A 14,419-nucleotide genomic window follows, 5' to 3' on the forward strand; every position below is an offset into this window, starting at 1 on the left:
TCATGCAATTATTTGTCTGGATGCCTGTTAAGAGTCACAGTATGAGTCTGTCATTACCAGGGATTGATTGATTGATTGATTGATTGACTTACTGTAGTTTAGATAAAAAAAAAAAAGGTAACAATTTGGGATCATTTATGATCCACTTATGTACTGAATTTACTGAATTTATTGACAGCAGCAATTACTCAGTTCTCTTTGCTTTATGATGTCTGATGGGGTTGGATGCAACAGCTAAGCACTGTCCTGGCTCCTGCAGGTTCCCATGCAGAAATGGAGTGAAGGTCCTTGTGCCTTTTCCCAGAGACATCTCTACCAGCTGGACTTGGAATCCCCCAGTTCTAGATGGCCAAAACAGCTAATTTCAGAAATTGAAAACATTAGGTCTACAGGGTAGGGCAAAATAAAGGCAGAGAAAGGCTGATAACAGATATCCCTCTGCCCGCTTGTCCTTGCAGGGGGATTGTGCACGCTTTGTTCTCTGTCCACCAATTTTCCATAGCTGTCTGTGTTATAACAAACTCTAATCAATCCCCTCTAAGATGTTAAAGAAAAAGCTGGAATTTCTCTCTTCCCTAGGGCCTGGATTTTGTTCTCTGCTCCTTGCAGAAGTCCCCAGTCACCATCACCATCCATATGCTGTAGGCTGTTGCCTCTTTCTTCTGACAATGTTTCCTTGCCTCTGAAGGAGTTCCAGCCTGTCATAGGTAATCTTTTTCCCTGCAGGAAAAAGAATTCCAAATAACACACAACCAGATTGGATGCACCCTTCAGAGACTGGCAGCTGCCTCATTAAGTGCCCCTAAATGTGAGAGATGGAGACTCCAGAAAGGAGTAGGTTGTTGTTTCAGTCTTTGGTGAGATGAGGTGGTGTGAGATCTCCCTGTAGACACTCTCACTCCAGCAGAGAAATGTTTTATAGTTTGTGCCCAAAGCATCTATTTCTGTGTGCAGTGGAGTCTTATGTAATATATTCCTCTCCACATGTTCTTTTTCCCTTTTAGTACTGCTTCTGGTGAGTTACAGTTACTGAATGCAAAAATACAAATATGACAATTCCAGATCATCCTTTTGTGGCCACTGCTTTGTATCTCAGTCTTTCACCTTCTCAGCCCACTCAGTTTAAATCTGCGGAAGGAAACTCAGTGATACCACCTGAACACAGAAAAGCTCCAGCTTTTGAGGCAATTCTGTCTTAAAAAATGTGTAAGAGTACTTTAGTTCTGAAAATGTTTGAGAAGACTGTACCAAAGAAACTCTGTGAAGCTGAAGTCCTCATTTTGATGCAGCTTATGGAAGCAAAAAAAATGAAAAAGCTGGAAAAATTAATGCTAAAGGAAATGTAAGGAAAGCAGGTTAGTTTAGTGGGTGCAGGGCAGTGGTTTCAGAGAGAAAAGAACTAGGTCTCAGAGGACCACATCCAGGTACATCAGCACAGAGCTCTGCTCAAGTCAAAAACTGTGTAACAATATGTCTTTTTTTCTTTTTTTCTAAGGGAGAAATGACTTAATGTCTGTTTTCATTCAGTAGTTTATGTATCAGTAGCAAAGTCATCCCTGAATGGTCCTGAGTTGTGTTCTGAGTAAAAACACGAGCATAAGGATGATGCATTTCACAGTATACAAAACAAAATTTAATTTGTCACTTTGGGGGTTTAATTTTTTTTATTTATTGGACTTGTTAGTTCACTGAGTTTATAACTACCTTTATGCAGATGGATTGGAAGAACCAGCTTCCTTATATTTTTTTGTGAAACAGCTGCCAACAATAACATGTTGTTTATTCATATAGTTTATTAATTTTCTTAAAAGTGAGTGGATGATTTTGACATGTCTTAGAGAAGGCAAATTAGAAGGTTTTTGTTCATGTGATAGTGCTTATGAAAGCTGAGCTTGAGTACATTGTAAATTATGAATTTTCATTTTAATGTATTATAATTACATTATAAAGTGGTTATGTAATGAGCAGAAGCAATATTACAGTTTTTTTCACACTGCATCAGTCTGTTTCTTCTACCTCAGTCTCTACTTGAAAGACCATCTCAAAATAAGTAAGAAAAGGCTTTTGTCCATGTTCACTGAAGTATTAGTTAAGGAGCATCCTTTCCTACAGGGAATTAGACTAATTTTATCCAGGTATCTGCCTGGTTGTCAGACTTACTCTTTACTTGTATAAAGGCACTTGAACTGAGGATTGTGAAAGAAGTGGCCCAGTCCTTAGGAGCAAAAGACCTTATTTCAGACAGAAGTCAGTGAATGGGAGGAGAAGTGTATGTGCATATGTGTGGGGGCAGGAAAGAGCAGCGAGAGGAAGGGTCAGGGTTACAATAATAATGATATTCAGGTCCATTTGGGTGCACTTCTTGAGTTTATTACTGCTGTATTTAAGTATCACACCGCCTCAATTTTTTCTCTGACCAGTCTCTCCTTTGCTCAAGTGACTCATAGTAAATGTGAAGCAAGTGAAGAGATGTGATTACTAAGGATTATCATCTGTGAAGCTGGAGGGAGAAACAGCTTCATTTTGGCAACTTGAAATTTGAAACAGAGCTGGGAGGCAATGCAGGACTGGTGGAGACTGAAATAGATACATATATATATGTGTATATATATATATATATATATATATATATATATATATATATATATACATACCTATCTATGTATGAATGTATGTTTGTTTTTTGTTTTTTTATCTGTGTAAAATTAAAAAAAAATATTAGCAGGCCTGAATTTCAGAATGGTGTCAAGTTCAGTCCCTTTGAAACACCTTTTTAACCCATCTATGATGCATTAGGTTTAACACTGAAAAAAAGTGAGGAAACTGAGCCCATTAATTACAGTACAGTAATTTAAGCTCAGGTTTATATAATCTGGGTAGGAGAAATAAAGGAGAAGGTTGGATGAAAGCTTAAATGAGAGTTTAGCCAAGCTGAACCCTAGGATTGCATCTCCTCCTTCTGATAGATGACATGAATGTTGCATATACAGAATTTAATGTTGCTTGGAACTTCCTTTTTTAATAAATTGATTTCACATTTAAATTTTGTCAGCTCATAGCAGCTCCTTCTAGAGACACATGTTCCTTGCATACAGCATTAAAGGGCTTTTCTCTTAGCCTTTGGGTATTTTGATAAGGGTCAGGGGAAGAACAAAGGGAAATAATGTAAATATTGCTTAAAAAACCCACCACCCACCACTCCAACCTCAGCAAGTAACAGCTTATTGGTCTCACCAAAAATTAGGATAGTTTATACTTGGCTGAATTTTCTATTGCTCTGTTAAAAAAAAAAAAAAAGTGAAGTTGGCACACAATTTTTTAAGCAATTACACCTTCTGTATTCCATCTCACCCTCTCATTGTACAAACCATAAATCTTCAAGTTCTGCAAACATGTTCAGTTCTCCCCTGCCAACAATACGAGGGAAACAACCTCTTGTACAAAGATATTGACCAAATGCCTTTAATGCATTTTGCAAAATATTCCTCTCTTTGCTGAAATTGTTGATCCTTCTTGAACTTCTACTGCAGATTATTTTATCTTTTCTCTTTTTTACTTTTAAAATTTCTTCTCCACTGCCAATTACTTGTTGTTTTTGTGACCCTCAAAGAAGATTCCTCCAACATTCAGTCAATTGTAATTCTTTTCCTTAAGTCAGCAGGAACACAGCATGACTTTTTCAGAATCAAGGGTAAAATTATTCTGTATGAGAAAAGAGAGAGTGCTGAGACTTCACAAAATGGTTAAACCAGAATGGAAATAATTCTGGATTTGGTGACTGCTTGGATTCTCCAGCCTACCTTTTGGTGATAGGGTTATCTGATTTAATTTTGAAGTGTTATCTCAGTTTCCAAACAGACTGCAAGGAGAGTCTGTGCTCACTGAATATGCTAGGTAAGCTCATGATTTATTTTTACTTCTTGTAGCTCACATGCCTTATTTATTTAATACCATTCAAGTGTTGCTCTGAGAACACTTTGAGCAGTTTCCTTGTGAGGTTTTCCAGCTCCCTCATTGCCATGGTATTTCTATTCCTGTTCTATTCTCCCTGTGAGAAAATATGATGATCTCTTCTGGAGAAAGATGTGATGATTTTGGTGCCTGAAGTGTCTGAGTGAAGAACCCTGATTAGTTGCCCATACACTCCTCCCAGAACTTAGTGTTTTACAGCACCTCAGCCCAGCTTCTTTTCCTACCTGTTGCAAATGATAAAAAACTGCTCCAGCAAATCAGATGTCATCATAAGAACACTTTAAAATAATCTTATCTGGGAAAACCTTCATTTAAATGTTGGCCCAAAATCATGTACCATTTTTTTTCGTCAACTGTAGCTCAACAAAATTTCAATTATGTTTATTCTCTCTCTCTCTGCTTTTCTACCATTTGAAGTGTCGTATAGTAGCAATTACTTAATGACCACTCATGTAAAGAATGATCCTCCTAAGAGGGATAAACCACAAAGGAGGCATAAAAGCTTTTATATCTAAATATTTCAGCCCCCCAGTCACTTCTGTCCTAAGACATTCTTGCAGAAATTTCTTGGGAGGTGCCTGGATAGCATATTAAGGCTTTTTAGTTTTGCAAATTTCGTTGTAAGCTGCCCTTGCCCTTACCCTTTTTGGGCCACTTAAGAGAGCACATCTTTAGTCCTCGTATCTGATTTATATTTGCGAATGCAGTTGCGCGGGTCTGAGAAGCATTTGCGCTCACGAGGCGCGTTGCACGACACCCAGCATTAATGTGTGTGTGTTCAGGCTGTGTGAATTCAGCCAGGAGAGTTGTCCGTACCTCTGGGCGGCACACAAGGCAGAGAGCTCGGAATCACACGGGACGAACAGCTCCGTTCCGTCCTGGCCGAGAGGAAAGCATCCTGGGGACGGAGCGTCATCGTGCTGATGAGTGGCTGGCCATGCGCCGGCTTCATCGACACGTTTCGGAGGATGGGTGGTTTAATGAAGGCCAGGGCTGGGGGATAATTCATTCCGTGCCATGAGGTTAACCACAAGCCTCTCAGAAATCGCAGCCCTTGCTGCTCCGGCAGATGTGCTGGAACCCTGTGCTGTGACTGGAGGTTTTTCAGCACTCCGTTCCCCCCACCCTTCGCTCATCGTAAAGCACGCACCCGTCCTGCTGCCAAAACTTTTAATAAAAAATAGATTTGGGTCTGCAGTTTCCAGAGCCTTTATCAACCTTCCAGCCAAAGTCAGAGTAATAAACCCGGAGAACATCTAAGCGTGTGCTCTGCAGATGATTGATTTCTGCTCTCGGGATGTCTTAGAGGCAGTGGCTCCCACCATTATTTTTACATGGTGTGCTGCAGGGGACTCCTGAAAGCCCCTTTCCTCCTAGTTGCACAAAACGTTTGGGATCATTTTTTTGCCTTTGAAGGGAGTAATTTTTCTGTAGAGAATTAGTTTGTTCATTCTGCTGAAGGTACCTTGTCATTAAGTTTTGGATGGATACTCTTTTTGTTAAAGGATTTCAAAATTTGTGTTAGATATTAGAAAGTACCATAAAAGAAAGACTTTCAGAAGACCAGCCTTGTAAAAAAAAAACTGCTCAATTTTTTTTTTAAAGAAACTCCTTTTTCTATTGCTCTTTCTTCCACACAAGACAAGATCACTGTCACATTCAGCCATTATGTTTAATATAGGTTACGTAAGGGAAGAAAAAAAACCCACCTCAAATCCTAAACCCACTGAGGTAACATATATTGAAGCTTAATGTTTGGTTAGTTTATCAAATGTAAACTCTTCTGTGAATACCAAAAAGATGTAGAATGAAGATAATCTAAAATGTGATCCAGCTTTTTGTTATTGCTCCTCATCTGGGACTTGCAGCCTTCTCACTTGAGCTGTTGGAATTTTGTGTGTAAACATTCCCCATTTGTTCAGTGCAGAGTAAAATGTGTTAATTTATTAATCACCTGTTAGTTTAAGGTGCTGTGTCTCACTTTTCACTGGAGCTCAGAGCACTGTTCCCATCCCAGGGAGGAGGCTGCTCAGGGTGGTAATGAGGAGCTGGAGATAAAGGATTTATAAAGCCAGCACATTAAGTACATATTTGTTCACCATGTCCTTGATCTGACCAAACTAAAACCTGTACCAAATTGAACCAAAGCTGGTGCAAGAGCAAAATAAGCATTTGTGCTTTTATAGCTCTAGTTTAAAGCAATGTGTTTTCTTTGTATGAATGAGCTGCTTGCAAAGTTCAGGTAATGTTTAATGTATATTTTTTGTTGACCCTTCTAAGAAAATGTGTTCAGGTGGGAAAGAAATGAATAGATTCTTCAGTATTTCTTTCTGCAGGACCCAGATATACCCACAGGTTGACATGCAGGGAGTATGTTTGTGGGAATCCTTATTACTAAGCCAACAGGAGGTCATTGACATTGAGGGCAATTCTGGGAGAATGAATAATCTTGACTTCAGGATGTTTTGAGTTTCTCCAGATATTCCTTGCTCTAGCTCCACTATATTTCTGAATTCCTTTTATATTTGTTATCAGTGACACAAGTATTATGCACAATTTTTTCACTATCTTAGTGTGAAAAATTTGGATCCAGATTCTTCAGACTTTAGCGCCTCTATCTGTTAGATATTGTATGTCTTCCCTCAAGCATTCAAGTTTGAATGTGCAGTGCTAAATTTTCATTTATGTGCTTAATCCTCCTTCTTGGAACTTGCCAACTGGAATAGCATAATGTTAACATTTTTAGCAAAAATGTTTATTCTTAAATTGGGATTATTTTGATTTCTCTGCAAGGAGGAGCAAGAATAGAACATATATTGGGATACTGTTATACTAACCACCAATTTATTTGTAAGCATTCTGGGATTAATAGTATCTACTATCTAGATAAATTAAAGTTGGCTGTTTTTCCCATTTGTCTAGATGTGTTTGTGTCCATAACAATTAAAATGAGGCAACTTTTTAATTTGATGGTTTTATTTAACTTTTCAAGTTATTCCTCAATATAAGAGCTTACTGTCCTCTTTGACACAATCCTATTTTCACTTCTATTTGTGTAAATTAGGAATAACTTGGTAAATTACTTCACAGCCTCGATGGCTTTAAAATTGTGTAACACAGTGTTAGGCTGGATTGATGTTTCTGACTCTGCCATGAGTAAATGGCTCCATGTGGGTAAAGTGGACACAGATTAGGATTGAGAAATGTGCAAAGAGAAGCTTGGAGGCACACCAACAAACCAAGGTAATTGTATGGTAAAGGCAGAGGAATTCCCAAGCCTGTTTCAGTGACATCACCCTAACACTGAACTCATTGTCATCAAGCTAAGGTTGATAGAGTTGTGCTAAGAGATAGCAGCTGTTTGAATGCCATAATAAGCCCTCAAGAATGACAGTAAAATAGCCTTAGATCTGCCTGTTTAAACAGCTCAGAAATGGGCTGCCACAAAACACACAGCCAAGTCAGCTTCTTCTGTACCTTTAATTATTTAAGTTTTCCATTCTTCTTTTACTGCAGTGTGAAGCCTTCCCTTTTTCAGACATAGCACAAAAGACAGTGCACCCCATCAACATTTACTGTCAGCAATATTCACTGATCTGTTACCATCTAAACTGTTCCAAAATTCTCAGACTGGTACATGCTGAGGTTCTGCTACTGGGTCATCTGGAAAAAATAAAGTAAATGAAATATACTTTCATATCATCCCTATATGTCTTCCCCAGATGTTCTCCAGAGTGCTACTTCTGCAAAAGAGCGGTGTAAGAGCACTTTCTGGGTATCAGTTCTGCAGTCACCGACAGATGTGAACGGGATACTTTCAAACTTTTTTTTTTTTACAGAAAACAATGCAAATATTTTCCCCATGTGTAGATCACTACTGCTTCTCAGAAAGGGTGCAGAAGACAAAGTGGTTTTGCACACAAATACATATCCTCAGTTTTAAGTGTTCTTCTTGTAAATTGCTGCTGCATCTATGGCAATACTTACCACTGAAAATTATTTGTTTTGTGTCCCAAAATATATTGAGATAAGCTCTCAAAAGTATATATTTTCAAATCTAGGTCATTCTGTGCAAGAACTTTCAATGTTATGGAATATTGAATGCTTATTGAAGGAGGAAAAAAACCTCTCCTTTGTATTGACATGAGGCAATGGAGAAAAGGAATTTCCTTTAAAAAACCAATAAAATTGGCTTTGTCTTCTTCATGGTTCTTAACATAAGAAGATGGGAGTGTGTGTGGACTTTTCTCATGGAGTGAGGACTAGGGAAATTGCATCTTGCTAGATCTGGAAGAGACTTTATATAGCTCAGATATGTAAGAATTGCCAAAGCATCTCTGCTTATGCAGGTGTGATGTGGATGGTCTCTGACATCGGGAGGGACCCTTGACAAAGCTGCCCTGAACAGGCACTAGTTTTGCTAATTCCTTTTGCTCACAGTCAGGAAAAGTGTCAACTATTAAGACAAAAAGGTGGGAGCTCCTGTTGGGTTCTAAAGCATGTGAGAAGCAGCTTCAGCTTCAAGTCCCTCTGTCTGGGTTGTCTTTTCTTTTGCATTTCTTTACATGAAACCCAAGTCTTTCTTATGTATTGCGTGGTTCCTCCAAAAAACTTAGAGACAATTTTATTACAAGTAAAAAGGTGATTCAGCCTCTTGTTTAAATAAATAAACTTCAGGATTTGAGGTTCTTTAGGGCTTCTTCCAAAGGGAGGCTAGCGTTTGAAGTGGAGGCAATCACTACATTTTATGTGATTACTTCACAAGTCTCTAGGACTCTATTCCAGCACAATTAACAATGGTTGGAATCACTGGCTTTGATTTCAGTGCAGTGAAGAAAGAGTATTAAATTCATACAGGTAGAAGTGGAATTTTCTCCTGCTGAAATACACTGTTTTGTGCCAAATGAAAAACAGTAAAGGAGTTTTTATGTCACTTTTCTCATTAACTTGTCCCTGAAACAGAATACTACAAGAAAAGTCAATGGACTTGGAACTGATGAGAGATTGAATTTTCTCTGATTCAACTCGAGGATTAATGCCATAGACCTCTGGGTGGAAGAATAATTAATTAATTTCCTTAAGACAATAAATCAAGAGAATAAATCAGACTTTTGTATCAGGTCTAAGCAGATTGCATTCAACACTAGTCTTTCCCATATGATTTTTATTCTTTTTTTTTATTTTCTCAGGAGGTTCTATGAAGGCAGAAGAATTAAATTCAAGATATTTGTAGCCAAGAGATCTCTGTTGGACTGATTTTTCCAAATAAACATATCCCTCTTACCCCATATTTCTATGACTAAGTTTTTAAATTTTGGACTCTAGTATATTGCATTGTATGTATATTCTGAATACTTTACAACAGTTAAATTTACTTAAATTTAATTTCAGACATTTAATTAATTTTAAGAATTTACTTAATTTCAGCCATCTGAAAAAAAGCATTTTCACACTTTTTTTTTGCTTGTTACTTTTTCTGTGAGGAAGATCATGATTTTGGTTTTCTGTTGGTACTTTATTAATGCACTCCAAGATCTACATTCTGTATTATTAATATAGTAGTGACCCTGGGTTCTTGGATGGCTACTGCACTAAACCTTATGGCTAGTAGTGAAAATGAGAGGAGCTGCATAAGTAATGAAATCTGAGAAGTGTAAACTAGCCAAAAGTCTAAAAGGTCTGTACTTTTCAGGTTTACAGTGCCATTCAGTTGAGTTGGAATATACTTTGGGCTAAGAGTCTGAGCATAAGAGGCTGTAGCACCTATTTTGTTGAGCATTTCCCTGTTTCCCTACTCCATTGCATTCCAGCTGTGATTTGCTGAGCTGCAGAATGTCCCTGAGTGGTATATTGCATGCAATGCTTGAAAATTTGGCTTCACATTCCTCACTTTCTTTTCAGCAATTTCTCCGTTTCTTTTATTGCCTCACAACAGACTTTGCTTTAGCTGGAGAACAAGGTTACAAAATACAACTCCTATGTAGTTAGAGAGGTTTTAATCTATAATAATAAATGAAATATTTTTTACTTCTTTTTATTCTTCCTGGTGTGATGCCAAAAATAAAAGGTAGTTGGAACAATGGCTTCTTGGGGTGGCTGTTGTCCCTGAGTCCTGAATCTGTATTAGGGATATCCATGTTGTCCAGGCTGTCTCAGCAGGAAGAGGGAGGAGTGGAATACTAAAGTTAGGAGCTCATGCCTGTCCATGATTTATTAAAAGCAGCCTAGCTTCATGTCTTAGGCCCTGAATTAAATAACTGCAGTTTGACTGTATGGGTATGTATCTGTGTATCCCACTTCTGTGCAGTGCCTGAAGGCCAGGGAGCTGCCATTGTTACCTCTCCTGCCTGCTGGCACTGCTACAGGAGAAGGGAAGAAATCCAACTAATTTTTAATCATCTAATGTGTCCCTTTTGGATACAGAATTCATCGAGAGCCATAAATACAGTGCATGGCTTTAATAAAGAGTAAACGTGAATTTTAAACCACACCTAGCGTTGATGTTGCTTGGATTTGAATGCGCGTGCACAGCCCAGCGTTCCTCCTCATCACCCCATCATTAATTTCTGCTGTTTCTCCTCTTAATTCCTGTTTGAACAAAAGCAGAGTTTGTGCCACTGAGTTGAGAAAAGCCTGCTTAGACATCAGGCAGCTGCCCTTTGCTCACCATCGCGAGTCCTTCTCTCGCTCAGAGTGGGTGGTGACACTGAAAGGATTCGTGTACTGACTGTGAGCAGCGAGCTTTGGCTCTGGAGCAGCTGAAGGACCATAAGGCAAGGAAGGAATTTTTAAAGAAGTTCTCACTAATCCCTGGATTTGGAGAAATGATGGAATAAACTGCAAACCTTTTGCTTCAGGCACTGGAGCAGATGATTTTTCTAATAAATAATGTTGTTTTGAGTGTTATTGAGCTCATTCGTGTTGTGAGGGATTTTTTCTTTAAAAAAATGTTGATTTCTTTGTACCTTAACAGTGCAGCTTTTGAACAGCTGGGTGCTTTTGTGTTCCTTCTCCCATTTATTATGTCATTTTACTGCATATCCAAGAACAGCTTTTAATTTTTCTCATTTTTAGCTTCACTTTCTAGTTTTTACAGCTAAGTGCATTTTTTATGCTGTAGGTCACCTGTCACATTTCACTCGGGCAGTATCTGTACACTGGAAGTAATTCAAGCTCTCTCTCTGTTTAATTTCATGTTAATGTCTAGGAGATGTTGTCTAGGTTAGCCAGGCAAAGGAACATAATGCTGTTTCCTGATTTTCTTTAGCTGAGAATCTTTTGGCTATCTCACTGCCCCTTGGAGTGTTATGTTGGTCTGGATTTTGCAGATAGCTGAGGTGTGAGCTGGCCAGATGAATTGCTGCCCGTTCTGAATTGCTCAGTTTAAATTTCTGTGCTGTGCTGGATACTGCTCAAGGTGTTGGGTCCTTAAAGAGGATCCTCTGCTACTTCTTGCTTCAGATGCTGTAAATGGGGCAATGAGAAATTCCTTCACATCACTGACTAAAGTCCTGGCCAACTATTTGTTGTTTCCCAAGGTATTTTTAGGCAGAGTTCTCCAGAGGAGATGTGTGATGAACTCCCTTTGCTGCTGTATCTGTGCCATACTTTCACCTTGTAGCTGATTGTTTATAACATACATAGGTATGTGTTAGAAGAAAATCTGGGAGCATGGTGTGTTCATACCTACTTGATAACATATTTTTGGTATGTATAACATGTCAATGGAAAAAGGGAAGTGCAACACAAAGAGTATGTTTTGGGTATCTCTTGCAGATGTTGAATCTGTCCACAAGAAGAGATTTCTAAGAAACAAGTTTTATTAATGAACGTTGCATCATTGCTCTTTTTATGCTTGCAGCTGCTCAGAGGGAAGGAAAGTCCCATGTCTCTCTTACACATGTTGAAATGCAGCATGATTTATTGGTGTATATAAATTTAAGCTAGTTATTTCTCAATTGACTTCATTTTGCTTTGTGCCAAGGTCCCCTGAGTAATGTGAAAGAAAATTAAAAAGCCTATTCTGATGTAATGATTGAATAAAACGTAAAGGGATAGTAACAGTCAAATTAGATCCTCTTGCTGCTTGTTGCCAAGAGCAGTTGGTTCATTAAACCAAAGCAGGATGGAAGTGATGAGCAATGTGCTTGCTTAAAGGATTCCTCTCTTGAGAAGGTACTGGTGTTACCTAGATCCTTAAGATCATCCTCTGGTGCTTGCTGACTGCCTCTGAGGAATAAGCCTTAATGTCATATTACCTGTCTGTGATCCATCTGCCTTAGTTACTTTCTCTCATGCTGCATTGGTTTGGAAAAGAAAGAAAAGTCAGGAAAATTGTGACTTTAACCTCTGTGAGTGCTTTGGAGAGAACAAGACTGAGTCTTCTTATGTAAGAAAGTGTGTCTGTCTCTTAAAAAGCCCGGTGCTTATTTTCTTTGCTAGGCGATTGCAAAGAACCAGTGAAATAGAGAGACAGTGTTGTGGTGAATATTAACTTTTAATAAGCTTACAGAATAGAGCCTTTCATAATTGGAATTTCTTAGATCTGCATAGATAATGAAAATAAGAACGAACTTGCTACATACGCTAGCAGATGATTTCCAAACACTTAAACCCAGCAGATTTAAAATTTATTATGCTAAGGAATTGCTTGGAACACACAAATCTTGGACAATAACTACATTTCATGCTAAGTAGACATCATCAGGTTATGTTGAAATGTAAAGACTCAATTTGGGTCTTGCTGAAAGCAGTGGTAGATGTACTGTTGGCTTGGCTAAATGCAGACCTGGGGCAGTGGGAACTATCCTGGAGTTGGGAGACAACAAGGTCTGCACTGAGGAGGGGTGGGGGTGGAAAATCACTGTTAGAGGTTATTTTAAGAGCTATAAAGGGCTTGGAATGGCTTGGGAAATTCTGTTACAGGTAGGAATGATGGTGGGATGGGTTAGCATTTAAGAAATGAAGATTAAATGGAGGGCATGTAGGGAGTTGAGGACCTTGTGTTAAGGAACAAGAACAGGACATACCAAAGCAATGCTGTGTAGGATGGGTGCTTGGAGTGGGACCTGCATTCTGGAGGCAAAATAAGAGTGGAATTGCCTTGGCAAAGAAAAAGAGATGGGGACCAAGAAGCACCCAAAGAAGCTGGAGTTTGCATGAATGGCTGGAAAATGTAGAACCAGGGTAGAGAAGAGAAGCAAATAGCCCAACTTCCTTCTTTGTTTCCTTACATATCTATATATATATTTATTGCTCATTCAGTAAAGACAATTGCCATGCTGGAATATCAGTTTCCAGGAGGCAGAGTCCCTGTGAGCAGCACTAAATCCAAAACCTTTCTAATATGCTGGGACTGAACTCTATGTTGTATGAAATGACCTCTTTCTGAAGAATGGTATTCTCAATCCTTATCCCAAAGCACAGACTGACTAGCTTTTAGTTAAAAGGGAATAGGATAAATGATTGTTTTACCAGAACATCAGTTTAATGTCTTGTAGATATGCTGAATTGAATGAAATGTCTTTTTATTTTCCGTTGTTGGAAATTCATTATAGCAGGTATTACAAATGTAAGTGAATTTAGTGCTTTACTCCCAAACAACAGCTTTTCTGTGCTGGCTAGCTGCTTCAGAATGCAGAGAAGGTGGTGTCCACTGCTCAATCAGAAATGCTGAGTAGCTTAAGTGAGACAAGATGATCATAAAGGTCCCCCTCCTGTTTCTCAGGGAGAGTTAACTGTTGAGTTAAATCCATACTTGTCCACCTTCGGTGTGCGTGGAAAAGAAAAAAACTTAGTGATGTTAATCAGCAGGCAGAAGGAAAAACCCATTTTGACAGATTGAGCTCTGAGACAGACTGGAGACATGAAGCTCTTTTAGATTTCCTTGAGGCTCTTTCCCCCAAATCTCCTATTTGGAGTAATGTCCCATCAATGTATTTGCCATCAAGACCAAGACCTCTGCTGGATAACCTTTCTCTTTAGTCTGAACAGACTGTGAAGGCAGCCCTAGCATTGTCCTTTACAAGGCATCAAGTATGGGGAGAAAAAAAAAACTATTTATATTTATCTTAATCTTGACCTTTGCTTGAGTGTGAAAAGGAAAGAGGAATGAGCCTGGCTTATTATTTTACTGTAAACTTTTTTCAGATTCTGATTATTTTTCCTTGAATACCTTGGACACAGGCTAGTGTTTTGGCTCTGCATTTACACTCTGGTTCCATGATGTGTGTAAGACACTACGTGACCTTTTTCTTAGAGGAAAAATAGATAAATAAATATAGGAAATATAGGAAAAAGATAAATAAATATAGCCTGATATGTAGAAGGAATCCCATAGTGCAAGGAGCCTCATCAGCATGATCATCATCTGCTTTTGCGTTTAACAAGGAATCTTGTTCAGTTGCACATATTCAATCTGAAAACAATAAAGGCAGAACTGTTACAA

The sequence above is a fragment of the Pseudopodoces humilis genome, chromosome 6, assembly GCF_049639895.1.
Source record: "Pseudopodoces humilis isolate 2021_Gansu_Grassland_sample_001 chromosome 6, ASM4963989v1, whole genome shotgun sequence".
NCBI classification, from domain to species: Eukaryota; Metazoa; Chordata; class Aves; order Passeriformes; family Paridae; genus Pseudopodoces; species Pseudopodoces humilis.